The 15738-nt window shown below is 37.1% G+C and overlaps 2 long non-coding RNA genes across 2 annotated transcripts; both read left to right on the top strand.

Annotated features, from left to right (window-relative positions):
• Window positions 6478–7927, top strand: LOC107621976. Its single transcript, XR_001616015.2, has 3 exons — window positions 6478–6768; window positions 6954–7030; window positions 7770–7927. It is a non-coding gene; the product is annotated as an uncharacterized LOC107621976 (long non-coding RNA).
• LOC107622050 lies at window positions 12499–14015 on the top strand. Its single transcript, XR_001616045.2, has 3 exons — window positions 12499–12774; window positions 12960–13036; window positions 13723–14015. It is a non-coding gene; the product is annotated as an uncharacterized LOC107622050 (long non-coding RNA).

Raw genomic sequence — 15738 nt, 5'->3', positions numbered from 1 at the left:
ATAATAAAAATGATCTTTAAGCAAAATATATTTATAATGAACCAAAAGTATTGGAATGATCATAATTCTAAATATTCATACATCTCATATTAAATTAAGCATACTCATATCAAAATATGCATGAGAATACTTAGAGTTTATTACTATTAAATTACAAAAAAATTAAAATTTTATATCCTACATAAGTATCTTCTAATAAAAGTCATCAATCAACTATATATCTTTTGATTCTTAACACTACTCCATCTTTGTCAATATACCATCATAAAAACATCTTAATCTTCATTAACATTTTTAAAATTATCCTACATAATTATATAAAAAAATAATTATAATGATATATATGTAAGCAAGCATACATGCTTCAGCTAATTAACATCCTCAAAATCAAACTTCAGCTACAACAAATAGATTCCATTATAGCATGTAACATACATTCAAACGGAAAATCAAAGCTAATCACAACATAGCTAACATTCATAAGATACCATCGCATCATAAATGAATTCGGTTGCACATATTCATGTACTCATGGAGCATCTAACTTGTAAGAACCACGAATTAATTAACTAAATTAATAATAATTTAATTGATTGAAATAGGTTCAAAATTTTAGAATATTAATTAAAAAATTTAAATACGATTTTTGGACTCAATAGATTTTTCTTAATTGAAAAGTGTAATTTTTTTGGAAAATTGCATAAAAACGTGAACCGGTCAATTAACTGGCAGTACCGACTTAACTCGGTCCGGTACTGTGCGAGAATAATAAAAATAGTAGAAAATCTTAGAAAAATATTTAGAATTGAAAACTAGGCATTAATTTTAAAGGTTTAGCCCGAAATTAGGCCAAATGGGGGGCAAAAATACTAACGGATTGGACCGGACCCAAGTTGGGCTCAAGCCCAACATATAAGACCTTCTTTAATGAGCCATCTGTCCATTTACTATCCTCAAACACAACATAACACAGATGAGAAGAGAAGAGAGAAGAGGGTTCCATTAACACTATTCACCTCAACCTTTCCAAGCTCATAACTTGAGCTATGGAGCTCCAATTGTCGCACTGTTTGTGGCCATGCAATCACGATGAGGAGCTCTACAAAACTCACTGAAGAAACTGGTAAGAAAATCACGAGTCTCTCTCAGCCTTTGCTTTCATAAATTCGAAATTTTGAATTTTGTATTGAGTGAGATTTTGTGATTTTGGGTATTTAGATACACTCTGGCCTTTGGTTCCTATTGGGTTTGACCCAATCAATCTTAGATAAGGTGAGTTTATTTTCAACCCTTGTAAAATTGTGATTTTAATGAACCCTAGGTTGATTTAGTTATGGATTATGTGTATATAGCTTGAATTGGTGTTGTATGGAGAATGTTGGTGACTTGAATAGCTTGGAAGTGGATTTGGTGACTTGAGAACTTGTGGAGGCTTGATTTGTACTCATTTTTGGGTTTTAGTTTATATTAGAAATTGGCCAAGGTATGGTTTCGGTTTTTTCTATGTAATATACAATATTTCTGGACACTTAGGCTAGTGACCCATATGATAGGTTGGATTGAAATGGTTGTTGAGATTGTTGAATGAGGATGTATGATGCGTTGATGAATTTGAATATTTTAATGAATTGTGATGTTGAGGTTGATAAATGATAATTGAAGTTTGAGATTGAAGTTGAAGGAGTTTGATTATGATGATTCTTAGTTATACAATGGTGATTGATGATTGTGTTGGGTGAGAAATTATTTTAATATGATATAATTGATCATTGGAGTTGAGAATTAGGTAATGTGAACGGAAACTTGGTAAGGTCGGTAGAATGAGACACAAAAGGGTAAATTCTGAGGTAAATTGGAGTTTGGTGTCATTTTGATTTGGTTTTGGTTATGAGTTTTAAGGATTTAAGAAATTAGTGAACTTTGGTAAAAATGGATTTTTAGTGAACTTTGATGGATCATAACTTGAGCCTCAAAGCTTAAAATTGAATGAAACTTATTTTAAATTAAAGATTGCTTTGAGAGCTTTAAATTGATATAAAGTTTGTAGAAAATAGATTTTTATAGAGGAAGTTATGACTGTTTAAAGTTTGGTGTCAAAATCTGAATCCTGTGATGTTGCAGAATTTTATGATTTCTGGTTTGTGTGTGCATTGACGAGTCCATATTTGATGATAATTTTTGGCTTGAATTGGATGGATTTCATCACATAAACTCACACTTATTCACCAAAATAGCATACTTTTTGTGCTTTATCCCTAAATTAAACCTAAATGTGAAAACATGCGTTTTTGTGCCTAAATTGATCATTTTAATTCCACTTTTATTCCATTCGATGCTGTGATATGTGTGTTGAGTGATTTCAGGTCCTAGAGGCACGAATGGCAAGGCAAAAGTGGAAGGAAGCATGTAAGAAGGGAGAACACATGAAGAAAATAAAGGAGAAACACACAGACAAGTGTGCGCACGCACAACTACCTGTGTGTGCGCACAAGAGCAGAATCAGCAAGTGTGCGTATGCGCAACCCTTTGTGCGTACGCACAAGTAGAAATTTTAGCAAGTGTGCGTACACACAGGTCCCTGTGCGTGACTTCATTAATGAAGCACGTGGCTCGCAATTTTGGGGATCTCTTGGCCCAATTTTTGGAGTTGTTGAGGCCTTTTGGAGTGCTATATCAAAGGAGAATGAAGACATATGAAGGATGAGATTAAGAGCTCATGGAGATAGTTTTACAACATAATTAGGAGTAGGAGTAGTGTAGATAGAAAATCCTCTCTTAGGGTTTTACTAAATTTTCATTGTAGCATTTTATAGTTTCAAGTTTTCATCTTGGATTTTGATAAACTCTTTTGTAAGTACTCTTTAATTTCTCTTTAATTATATCACATTTACTCTCATTTTCTTTTGGTTCAAGTTACTTTACTTATATATACAATTTTGGTTTCTTGAAATTTTGATTGATGAATTTAATGTTTAATGATTTCTACTTGCTTGATTGAATGTTTATAGTTGATGTTGTGAATAGTTGGTTATAGTTTTCATTTTCTTTTGCAATTTCTCATGTTTTGGTTTTATATCCACCAAATGTTTGGGAAAATTCCACTTGGTAATTTTGAGTAGCTTTTCACACCTTGGCTTGGGAAATGAGTTCCTCGGATACTAGAGTCATAATGTCTGACATTTAGTGGCAATTCTTGGGTAGTTAGTTGACTCTTATTTCCATTGACGCTAGATTTTTACCAATTAATTTGGTAAGATAGCTAGGACTTATGGATTAAGGTCAGTTATGCTTGCTGGACTTACTCCTCGATGTTAGGGGGTTGACTAAGTGAGATTGACTCATCATAATTGCCATAGTTTTGGTTATGACGATGATAGGATTCCTTAATTCTCATTTCCAAGACAAGGCTCTTCTATGCATTTAGAGCATTTTCACTAAGTTTTGATCTTGTTTCCCTTTTTACTTGTATTAATATCAATTTTGATCATTTCTTAGTTCTTCTATTTCTTAGTTCTTTTAATCTTTCGTTCTTTGATTGAAAACCCCTTTCCCTCACAACCAAAAGTGTAACATATTAATTGTATTCCAAGGGAGAATGACCCGAGGTTGAACTACTCTCGGTTTATATTTTGTATTTGGAAAATTAAATTTTGATGTTTGGGATTTAATTGCCGGTATAGACTATGCTACTGATGAAGCGATTCTTGTTTTTGAGAAGTTCTAAACCGGTGCAAATCCCAACTCATCATTGTGCTTATTCAAGCCACACAAGAAGTACTCCAAGTGCTTATTCAAGAACAACAAGAGTTCCAGAAGAAGCAAGAGGAAATGATGTCTACCTTAGCGAAAATCTTAAACCGGTTAGCTTCATTGCGTTCATGCCACGACTAAGAAATTCTTGTGGATTAATGGGTGGAATCAAGTGAAAAGTATGGATTGAAGGAAAAATTACAAATCAAGTAGAAGATGAGAGTTTACAACATGAAGTGCAAGAGGAAGTAAATGAAGATTGATGGGAATTGATCAAGTGGATTCCATCATTCAAGAATTTTTGTCCAACTTAGTTAATCCCTTCGATGATCTTCATGACTCTCCCTCCGTTGAATTTGAAGGAGACGTTGATGTGGACTTCATACAACCTCCAATATTTGACTCGAGTGATGATGAGGAAGATTTAAAGGAGGTTGAGGAGGATTTTAGCTACCAAGAAGTGAAGGTACTTGTGCAAGAGCGAATTGAGTGGGTGAAGATTTCACCAACAAGCTTTCTAGACCCACATTAATACGCCATCTTGAAGATGGATCATCAACTTCAAACCCTTCTTGGAGTGTTAGATGGTGGAGAGAAGAATGTCAATTGGCAAGGAAATAGAAAGATCATCAGTGAGGCCAATTCAACATTTAGAGTTCAACTATGGTGCAAGATTCAATTGAGTGGATCCCGGGGAATCTCCAAGTGTTCTAATGGTGATTTAGGACAATGTTTATCTAAGTGCAAAAATGAAGATCGAGAAGAAGGTGAATAAGAAACTAGAGTATGGGATCCGGGCATTAATTTTAACATTCAACACTTATGGATCCTCAAGGCTAGTTTGGAATTGCCACCCAATTTTGTCCTTAATTTGACCATATCTTGGCAATTCAAGGAAGAATGGAAGCACAAGCCACCATAACACAAGCTTCACTCAAAAAGTCCAACTTGAAGACTTTAAACCAAAGTGCTAGGTGGGAGACACCCCACCATGGTAATATCCTTCTAACTTTCTCTCTTTAAGCTTTTATTTCTTGAATAATTGGTTATGTTGCTTAGTAAGTTTAGTTACATTTTGATTTTAGATCAGTAATCTTAGTGGAATAATGTGTTTTTGGAGTTTTATAATGTTTTGGGGCTTGAAAAACATGTTTTGGATGTCATGTTGGTGCCCTTAAGGCACTAAAACGTTTGCAGAAACAGAGTTCTGTGCATGCGCACACACACTTTTCCCATTTTTCGTCACCTGTGCGTACGCATAGACCTGTGCATACGCACACCCCTTATTACTCCTTCTGTCCAGGACGCTCGCACATCTTGTGCGTGTGCACCCTACCCTCTTTTCTTACTGTGTGTACGCACACCTGTTGTGCACACGCACACTTCACCCTGTTTCTCAAAAAAAAAGGAAGCTACTTGTGCGTACGCACAACCTTCAACGCACCTTCTATTCGTAGTACTCGCACCCAGTGTACATGGGAACAACCCTTTGATTTCCCTAGTGTGCGCCCGCACACTGCCTTGTGCGTACGCACAAGGCCCTTTTCGAACGTTAATTCGAAAGGGGTGATCAATCGCGCCTCAACAGCTTACCCCAACCCTTTTCTTTCTTCTTCTTTCTCTAACCCAGCCTCCAAAACACCACCAACCACCTTTCGTCTGTCCGACGACCCTACCACCGGCGACCACCGTCGCCTACCCTCTCTCTTTCTTTCTTCTCTTTCTTCCCTCTTTCTCATTTCTTCTTCTTTCTGTGTGAACCCCTGTCTCTGCGACAGCATCGGCTTCGCGTATTCAAGCACCAGCGAGCGAACTACTAGCAACGGCGAATTTCTGTGCTGCTGCGCCACCACTGCTCCCTACCCCATTCTTTCTTTCCCTCTCATCAACGCATGTTCTTTCCCCTGCTCCTGCCCTGTTCTTTCTTTTATTTATTACTTTTTTTTATTGCTTTTTAATCTTGCTTTTACCAATCTTGTTAGACTTAGGTTAGTTAATTTTTGTGTACATGGATTGAATGTATGCTGTGGTTGAAATTTCTGGGTTGGCTGCTGCTTACATTGAACTAAATATGCTGCTTTTGAAATTCTGCACACCACATGCTTGATAAATTGCCTGAATGAAAATTTTTGTTTAATTCTTATGTTTGATCAGCATAGACCTTAAATTTTGTTTTCATTAGGCATTATAACTCAAAATTGTGTAGTTTATGTAATTTTTTATGATGATTGAAAATTGAATCTTGGTTATGCACTTAGTTGTTGCTCTTGTTTGAACACCAAAATGGTTTTGAAAATTCCATTTTGATTATTCTTTTGGTGTTAGTTGTTAAGTGGATAGACTATTTCATTAAGTGAATTGATGATATTACTTGATCATGAGCTTTTGACCATAGATGATCATATATACAATTACTTGTTCCTTGAAATTTTTTAGCAATTCAATTTGATTTTAATCAATTCTATTACTTTTTGAACAAGGATTATGTTTATATGATTATTTTCCACTTTTAACATGAATAAGTAAGCTCTTCATTATTGACTTGGTTATTTCCTTGGTGCCAATTTTTGGTTAAACCTTACACTTTCAAGGAATAATTAGGCAATAACTAAGTCTGTAATAACCGAGAGTGTGAGGAAAAAAAAAAAAGAGAAAGAGAGGTTGAGAACACGTGGGGGGCACATGCCCCCACATAAAAATTTTCTTTCTCTCTTCTCATCTTCTTCGACACTCCCCCTCCCACTCTGTTCTCCTTCCCTTTCATTTTCTTTCAAAAAAATCAAAATGTAAAACCCTCATTTCTCTTCTCTTACCAACTAGATTTCTTCATCTATTCTCCTTGCAACCAACCACTCAATATCATCAAATTCACCTTCATCATCTTGCTTCCTTTTCTTCTCTATTCTATCTCCATTTATTCAAATCTCATTTTCTCAAAATCTCCAAATCAGAAAATTTCAACTTAATGAGTGAAGGAAGCATTCAACTTTGAGTCCCGGTTATTATTGAGGCTTCAAGGTAACTCTTTGACTCAGTAATTAGCCATATCTCCAATTTTTGTCATCTCTATATTTATGGGTATATATAAATCCGAATTAGGGTTATTAGGGGTTAGAAAATTTGGGACTTTTGTCAAGGTGAGTAAGATTATGTTAATTGACAATATTAGTAGCTCACAAATATCATTATTGTGATATTTCTAGAGTTGTAGAATTATTGGACATCATTTGGTAGCTCGTTGACGCGCTCAGAGTTGCCTTCGATTCTTTGGAATCAAGTTGTGAGTGGATATTATATCTATAATTATTTTTAAATATATTATTATCAATATCTATGTTGAATCATTAATTTTGGAGTTTGAAAATATTTTATTATTGTGATTTCTGAATTTTTGAAAATAAATATTGATTTGTGAAACTTACAATTTTATAAAAATACACACGAGACGATATTTATATATTTTGTAAAGTATAAATGTTTTCTTATTTGACCTTATGTAAATTTTAATTAAATTTTAGTATGCAATCCTATATATATTGATTTGCTATGGAATTTAGTAGTATGTTATAAGCACCAGAGATTTTTATAAGTGATTTGGTTTGGATTGGTTTGGGAGACTCTGACTAGAAAATTGTAGTTAACGGCGGTTATGACGTTAACCTAGATGCATCTGACTCAGACCTCAGCTAGCAGGGGCGTTGCTAGCCTAACGTGTAGGCCACACGTTGGATTTGTTATACCGTACAGGCACACTAGAGGAAAGGGCTACCCTTAGAGGTGGAGCCGCCCTAGGTGTGTAATATTTGATTTGATTTGACTTCTAGAATGAGAACTCCCATTTCAGTTCATCCGCTTAACTATTTATCTATTGTTTGTATAATTAATTAATATGAATTTCTCATCTCTGAAAAGAAATATAATTTTCAAGGTAAACTCTGTATTGTCTCGTGTGGGTTATAGATGTAATGTTTGCTCACTGAGTTACAAAACTCACCCTATTATATTCCCATGTTTTTCAGATACAGGAGTCATTCCAGGTTCCATTCCACCTGCCCCTCAGTAGATCTTAGTCATTTTGGTGAGCCCTTCTTCTTTCCAAGGGCTAAGTAATTATGTAATAGAACCTTTGCTCAAAATCTAGATTATGTCAATGCTCCATATGTCACAGGCAGGATCCTCGTGTGGGTTATGCTATTTTGAATCTTGAATTGGTTAGGTAGTGATTATGATTTGGTTATGTAAGACTTATATATTTAACTATATACTCTAGTTATCAACTTGATATATATATATATATATATATATATGATGCGTATTTTGGATATATTTGGTTGTGGATATAATTTGGAGTATGTTGTTGTTGTTGTCTTGGAAATGGAGGTTTATTATTAATACATGGAGTTAATATTTATGTTGGTAAGGTCCTAGAAACAGAGGAGATTCTGTCCGTTTTTCTGAAAATTTGGTCATTTGGCTTGCTGAGGGACTTGTCCCTTGAGCGCCAGTCATGGCTTGGTTCGGGTCATGACAAAGTGGTATCAAAGCTTTAGGTTTTTCTGTGTAATATGGAGCAAGTGTCCTTTAGTAAGATCACAATTGTGCAAATGGAAGCCGGCCCATTTTCACAAAGTGTGATGTTACTAGAGGCCTATAGGAAGTTTTCCTCAATCTTTTTGTCTCATAATTCTTTCTGTCTGTCCTATTGTCTTCGAACTCCATATACATATGTCGTTGGTGATTCAATCGCTCTACTTACTCGATAGGTGGAAGATGCCATCTAAGAAAAGACGTGGTGGAACTGTTGGTGCTCCTGATACTGCTGAATCCAATAGGGCAGTTTCTCCGCCACTTGGAGCGCTTCGACAAAGGCCAAGGAGCCAAAGGATAGCTGATAGGTGCGAAGGAGAGATACCCCGCGAGAGAGTTCAAGAGAACCCCGCAGTAAGAGAGGCTCAACCGGACTTAGCAGCTGAATTGAGGGGAATGAATCAAACTCTTAATGCAGTGTTACAGGTTCTAAGAAATCAAAATAGGGGTGAAGCGAGACTTCCTAATGCACCAAATTCTCAGCCTCATAGGGTTCATCAATTGTTTAGGGATCAAGAGCCGCCAATTGAAAAGTATTTGAAGTTGAATTCGTCCACTTTCAATGGAGATTCATTGGATGAAGATCCACAAAAATATCTAGAGGATGCAAAGAAAGCTATTCAAGCTCTTAAGTGCACCAAAGAATTGGCTGTTGAGTTAGTATCCTACAACTTGCGTGGTTCAGCAAGATATTAGTATGAGTCTCTTCTTGAGAGCAAAGAAGCAGCTGGACTTCCTCCTCCTTCTTGGGAAGAGTTTACTAAAGAGTTTCTTGCTTGATTTTATCCAGCTAACAAGCAAGCAGAAGATGCAATTGCCTTTGAAAGATTAAGGCAAGAGAATATGACAGTGACTGAGTATGCTAAGGAGTTTACTAGACTTTCTAAGAGTGCTCCGTACTTGGTGAATTCAGAAGAGATGAATCCCAGACCTTTTGTTAAGAGCACCTCTCAATCTAGTGCACAGGGTTCAAATCAGACAAGGCCAGCTCAGCCCTATTGTCTTCAGTATGGGAGTTATCATTCCGGTATATGTTTCAAGGCTACTGGTGCATATTTTGGCTGTGGTCAATCTGGTCATCTTAGGAGGGATTGTCCAAATCCTAGAGGAGGCTTTGCTCCAGGTATTGCACGTCCTACAATACCAATGCCATCATCTTCAGCTATGTCCATTGGAAATTCTTCTGGTCCTAGTGGCAGAGGAGCAGGTGGCAGGTGTCAGACTTATAACAGAGGAGGGAGCCAAAGAGGAAGAGGTCAGACACGTGTGTATGCTTTAACACGTCAAGATGCTCAAGCTTCTCATGCTGTGGTGGCAGGTACTTTACAAGTTTGTTATTTAGATGCTCGAGTATTATTTGATACGAGTTCTCATTATTCATATGTATCTCCACATCTTGCATCTCGTTTCGATAAATAGCCTGAACTGTTATCCCACCCATTTCATATTGGCACTCTGCTTGGAGTCTCCACGATGGTTCGAGTTGTATTTCAGTCTTGTGTTGTTAGAATTAATACCGTTAAAACCTTAGCTGATTTGATCCTTTTAGAACCAATGGAAGATATTGTTGTCATCTTAGGCATGGATTGGTTAGCAGCTTGTCATGCTGATGTGGGCTGTTACTCCAAAACTCTGAAGTTTGACATACCGGGTATCTCAACTTTTGTTTTTAAGGGTGATGACTGTCCCACTTTAGCTAGTATCATCTCATCTATGAGTGCTATGCAATTGATGGATAAGGGAAACTAAGGATTTCTGGCAGTTGATAGAGATGTTGATGCCGAAGTGCCTAGTCTTGATCAGGTTCCTATTGTTAGAGAATTCCCTGACGTGTTCCCTGATGAGCTACCGGGGATGCCGCCTGACCGTGAAGTTGAGTTTTCCATAGAATTGGCTCCGGGAGTCCAACCTGTGTCCATTCCTCCCTATCATATGGCTCCAACTGAGTTACGAGAATTAAAAGTTCAATTGGAAGATATGCTAGAGAAAGGATTCATTCGTCCTAGCACTTCTCCGTGGGCAGCTCCTATTCTATTCGTAAAGAAGATGGATGGAACGATGCGACTATGTGTGGATTATCATCAGCTTAATAAGATAACTGTTCGCAACAAGTATCCATTGCCCAGGATTGATGATTTGTTTGATCAACTTCAAGGAGCTACCTGTTTCTTAAAAATCGACCTGCGTTCAGGGTACCATCAATTGAAGATAAAAGAGGAAGACATTCCAAAAACTGCTTTTCGTACTCGCTATGGGCATTATGAGTTCTTAGTAATGTCCTTTGGTCTGACGAATGCGCTTGCAGCTTTCATGGACTTAATGAATCGAGTCTTCAAACCTTTCTTAGATCGCTTTGTTATCGTCTTCATTGATGATATCTTGGTGTATTCGAAAAGTGCTACGGAGCATGAGTATCATTTGAGGATTGTGTTACAAACCTTAAGGGATCACAAGCTCTATGCTAAGTTTTCTAAATGTGGGTTTTGGCTTGATCAAGTGACATTCTTGGGGCATGTGGTATCAAAAGATGGAATCATGGTGGATCCAAAGAAGGTTGAAGCCGTTCAGAAGTGGCCAAGGCCTACTACAGTGACAGAAATTCGTAGCTTTCTAGGGTTGGCCGGCTACTATCGGCGATTCATCAAGGACTTCTCGAGAATTTCGGCACCATTAACCAAGTTAACTCAGAAGAATGTGAAGTTTCAATGGTCAGAAGCTTGTGAGGGAAGTTTTCAGACACTTAAGTCTTGTCTAACCTCAGCACCAGTTCTTGTTTTACCTTCTGGGTCTGGGGGATTCTCAGTCTTTTGCGATGCATCTCGGATAGGACTTGGTTGTGTATTAATGCAGCATGGCCGCGTCATTGCCTATGCCTCGCGACAACTCAAGAAGCATGAGCAGAATTATCCAACTCATGATATGGAAATGGCAGTGGTCGTCTTTGCTTTAAAGATTTGGAGACACTACCTTTATGGTGAGACCTGTGAAATCTATACGGATCACAAGAGTTTGAAGTATATATTTCAACAGAAGGATTTAAATTTGAGGCAACGGAGATGGATGGAGTTGCTAAAAGATTACGATTGTACCATTTTGTATCATCCTGGAAAGGCAAATGTTGTAGCAGATGCCCTCAGTAGAAAATCTATGGGTAGCTTGGTCCATATCACTCTTGGAAGGAGACCAATTGTTGAAGAAGTCCATCAATTGGAGGCCGGTGGAATTCAATTTGACCTTGGAGAATCAGGAGTTTTCTTAGCACATGTTCAAGCTCAATCTTCCCTAATAGAACAGATTAAGGTTGCACAAAGTGATGATCCGAAACTAAGAAAGCTTATGGAAGATGTTTGCAATGGGAGGAACTCAGACTTTTCTCTTGATCAAGATGTTTTGCGTTGTGGTCAACGCTTATGTGTGCTAGATAACCCCGACTTGAAGAAAGCTATTTTGGAGGAGGCTCACAATTCTAAGTATACCGTTCATCCAGGCTCCAATAAGATGTATCAAGATTTGAAACAATTATTTTGGTGGGAAGGTATGAAGAAAGACATAGGAGTTTTTGTTTCTCATTGCTTAACTTGCCAACAAGTTAAAGCTGAACATCAAAGACCTGCTGGGTTATTACAACAGATTGAGATACCTGAATGGAAGTGGGAAAGGATTACAATGGATTTTGTAACAGGTTTACCTCGTAGTTTTAAAGGTTTTGATTCAGTCTTTCATGTATCAATGTTGCGCAAATACCTTTCCGACCCATCTCATGTGCTTGCACCACAAGCCATAGAGCTAAACGAAGGTTTATCATTTGAAGAGGAACCGGTGGCTATAATAGATCGCCAAGTAAAGAAACTACGTTCTAAAGAGATAGCATCTATGAAAGTTGTTTGGAAGAATCATTCGGTAGAAGAAGCAACTTGGGAAGTGGAGGACGCTATGCGCGACAAATATCCGTATTTGTTTAAGTCTAAAGGTAACTATCACACTTATCATAGTTTATGGGTTTGAAATTCGGGGACCAAATTTCTTAAGGGGGAGAGAATGTAATAATCGAGAGTGTGAGGAAAAAAAAAGAAAGAGAGGTTGAGAACACGTGGGGGGCACATGCCCCCACTTTAAAATTTTCTTTCTCTCTTTTCATCTTCTTCGACACTCCCTCTCCCCCTCTGTTCTCCTTCCCTTTCATTTTCTTTCAAAAAAATCAAAATGTAAAACTCTCATTTCTCTTTTCTTACCAACTAGATTTTTTCATCTCTTCTCCTTGCAACCAACCACTCAATATCATCAAATTCACCTTCATCATCTTGCTTCCTTTTCTTCTCTATTCTATCTCCATTTATTCAAATCTCATTTTCTCAAAATCTCCAAATCAGAAAATTTCAACTTAATGAGTGAAGGAAGCATTCAACTTTGATTTCCGGTTATTATTGAGGCTTCAAGGTAACTCTTTGACTCAGTAATTAGCCATATCTCCAATTTTTGTCATCTCTATATTTATGGGTATATATAAATCCGAATTAGGGTTATTAGGGGTTAGAAAATTTGGGGCTTTTGTCAAGGTGAGTAAGATTATGTTAATTGACAATATTAGTAGCTCACAAATATCATTATTGTAATATTTCTAGAGTTGTAGAATTATTGGACATCATTTGGTAGCTCGTTGACGCGCTCAGAGTTGCTTCCGATTCTTTGGAATCAAGTTGTGAGTGGATATTATATCTATAATTGTTTTTAAATATATTATTGTGATTTCTGAATTTTTGAAAATAAATATTGATTTGTGAAACTTACAATTTTATAAAAATACACACGAGACGATATTTATATATTTTGTAAAGTATAAATGTTTTCTTATTTGACCTTATGTAAATTTTAATTAAATTTTAGTATGTAATCCTATATATATTGATTTGCTATGGAATTTAGTAGTATGTTATAAGCACCAGAGATTTTTATAAGTGATTTGGTTTGGATTGGTTTGGGAGACTCTGACTAGAAAATCGTAGTTAACGGCAGTTATGACGTTAACCTAGATGCATCTGGCTCAGACCTCAGCTAGCAGGGGCGTTGCTAGCCTAACGTGTAGGCCACACATTGGATTTGTTATACCGTACAGGGACACTAGAGGAAAAGGCTACCCTTAGAGGTGGAGCCGCCCTATGTGTGTAATATTTGATTTGATTTGACTTCTAGAATGAGAACTTCCATTTCAGTTCATCCGCTTAACTATTTATCTATTCTTTGTATAATTAATTAATATGAATTTCTCATCTCTGAAAAGAAATATAATTTTCAAGGTAAACTCTGTATTGTCTCGTATGGGTTATAGATGTAATGTTTACTCACTGAGTTGCAAAACTCACCCTATTATATTCCCATGTTTTTCAGATAAAGGAGTCATTCCAGGTTCCATTCCACCTGCCCCTCAGTAGATCTTAGTCATTTTGGTGAGCCCTTCTTCTTTCCAAGGGCTAAGTAATTATGTAATAGAACCTTTGCCCAAAATCTAGATTATGTCAATACTCCATATGTCACAGGCAGGATCCTCGTGTGGGTTATGCTATTTTGAATCTTGAATTGTTTAGGTAGTGATTATGATTTGGTTATGTAAGACTTATAGTTTTAACTATATACTCTAGTTATCAACTTGATATATATATATATGATGCGTATTTTGGATATATTTGGTTGTGGATATAATTTGGAGTATGTTGTTGTTGTTGTCTTGGAAATGGAGGTTTATTATTAATACATGGAGTTAATATTTATGTTGGTAAGGTCCTAGAAACAGAGGAGATTCTGTCCGTTTTTCTGAAAATTTGGTCGTTTGGCTTGCTGAGGGACTTGTCCTTTGAGCGCCAGTCATGGCTTGGTTCGGGTCATGACAAAGTGGTATCAAAGCTTTAGGTTTTCCTGTGTAATATGGAGCAAGTGTTCTTTAGTAAGATCACAATTGTGCAAATGGAAGCCGGCCCATTTTCACAAAGTGTGATGTTACTAGAGGCCTATAGGAAGTTGTCCTCAATCTTTTGGTCTCATAATTCTTTCTGTCTGTCCTATTGTCTTCGAAATCCATATACATATGTCGTTGGTGATTCAATCGCTCTACTTACTCGATAGGTGGAAGATGCCACCTAAGAAAAGACATGGTGGAACTGTTGGTGCTCCTGATACTGCTGAATCCAATAGGGCAGTTTCTTCGCCACTTGGAGCGCTTCGACAAAGGCCAAGGAGCCAAAGGATAGCTGATAGGCGCGAAGGAGAGATACCCCGCGAGAGAGTTCAAGAGAACCCCGCAGTAAGAGAGGCTCAACCGGACTTAGCAGCTGAATTGAGGGGAATGAATCAAACTCTTAATGCAGTGTTACAGGTTCTAACAAATCAAAATAGGGGTGAAGCGAGACTTCCTAATGCACCAAATCCTCAGCCTCATAGGGTTCATCAATTGTTTGGGGATCAAGAGCCGCCAATTGAAAAGTATTTGATGCACGAAAAACTTGTCTCAGAACAAATCTCCCTTCGGCAAGTGTACCGAATTTGTCGTCAAGTAAAAACTCACAATAGAGTGAGGTCGAATCCCACAGGGATTGATTGATCAAGCAACTTTAATTAGAAGAATGTTCTAGTTGAGCGAATCCAGAATTTGGGTTGAGAGTTGCAGAAAATAAAATGGCGGGAATGTAAATAACAGAAAAGTAAATGCTAGAATTAAAGGACTGGAAGTAAATGACTGAAAATAAATTACAGAACTGTAAATGGGAATGGGGGATTTGCTCATAAAAGTAAATGGCAAAAATTAAAGAGAATGGGTAAGATCAGAGATGGGGAGTTCATTGGGGTTAGGAGATGTTGCAATTCTCCGGATCAAGTTCATTATCCATCAAATTACAACAGAGCTCCCTAACCCAATGAAAGGGGTTTAGTTGTTCATAGCTCTTGAAAATGAAAACAGAGATGGAGAATATATCATAAAACTAGAAAATGCAGAGAAAGTAAAATACAGAGAGTAGTTCTCTTTTTCCAACTTCCAGAACTCTCTTCAACAATTCAAAGCTACTCCTATATATACTACTTCTCTCAGCTTCTAGTTGGCTCTTCAAGTCTTGGGCCTTTGGATCTTGAGTTTGAAGCAGTTCTCTTCTTCATTTGGGCTTGGCTTTACTTGCAGAGAGAAAATGTGAAGTGGGCAGAGACTTTAGCTCAGGACGTTAGGGGTGTTAACGTTTAGTGAAAATATAAGTTCGAGAACGTTAGTGACAATCAACTTTCTCACTAACGTTACTAAGTAAAAGCCACGTTAACTTCAACGTTAGTGGCATAAACGTTGCCACTAACGTTGCCTCTAAGTCATTCGCACACGTTATTGAGACTTAACATTTCCAATAACTTTGAAAAGCCCCTTTT

Source organism: Arachis ipaensis, chromosome B10 (assembly GCF_000816755.2).
Source record: "Arachis ipaensis cultivar K30076 chromosome B10, Araip1.1, whole genome shotgun sequence".
In the NCBI taxonomy this organism is placed as follows: domain Eukaryota; kingdom Viridiplantae; phylum Streptophyta; class Magnoliopsida; order Fabales; family Fabaceae; genus Arachis; species Arachis ipaensis.
This window is presented reverse-complemented; position numbering and strand designations above follow the sequence as displayed.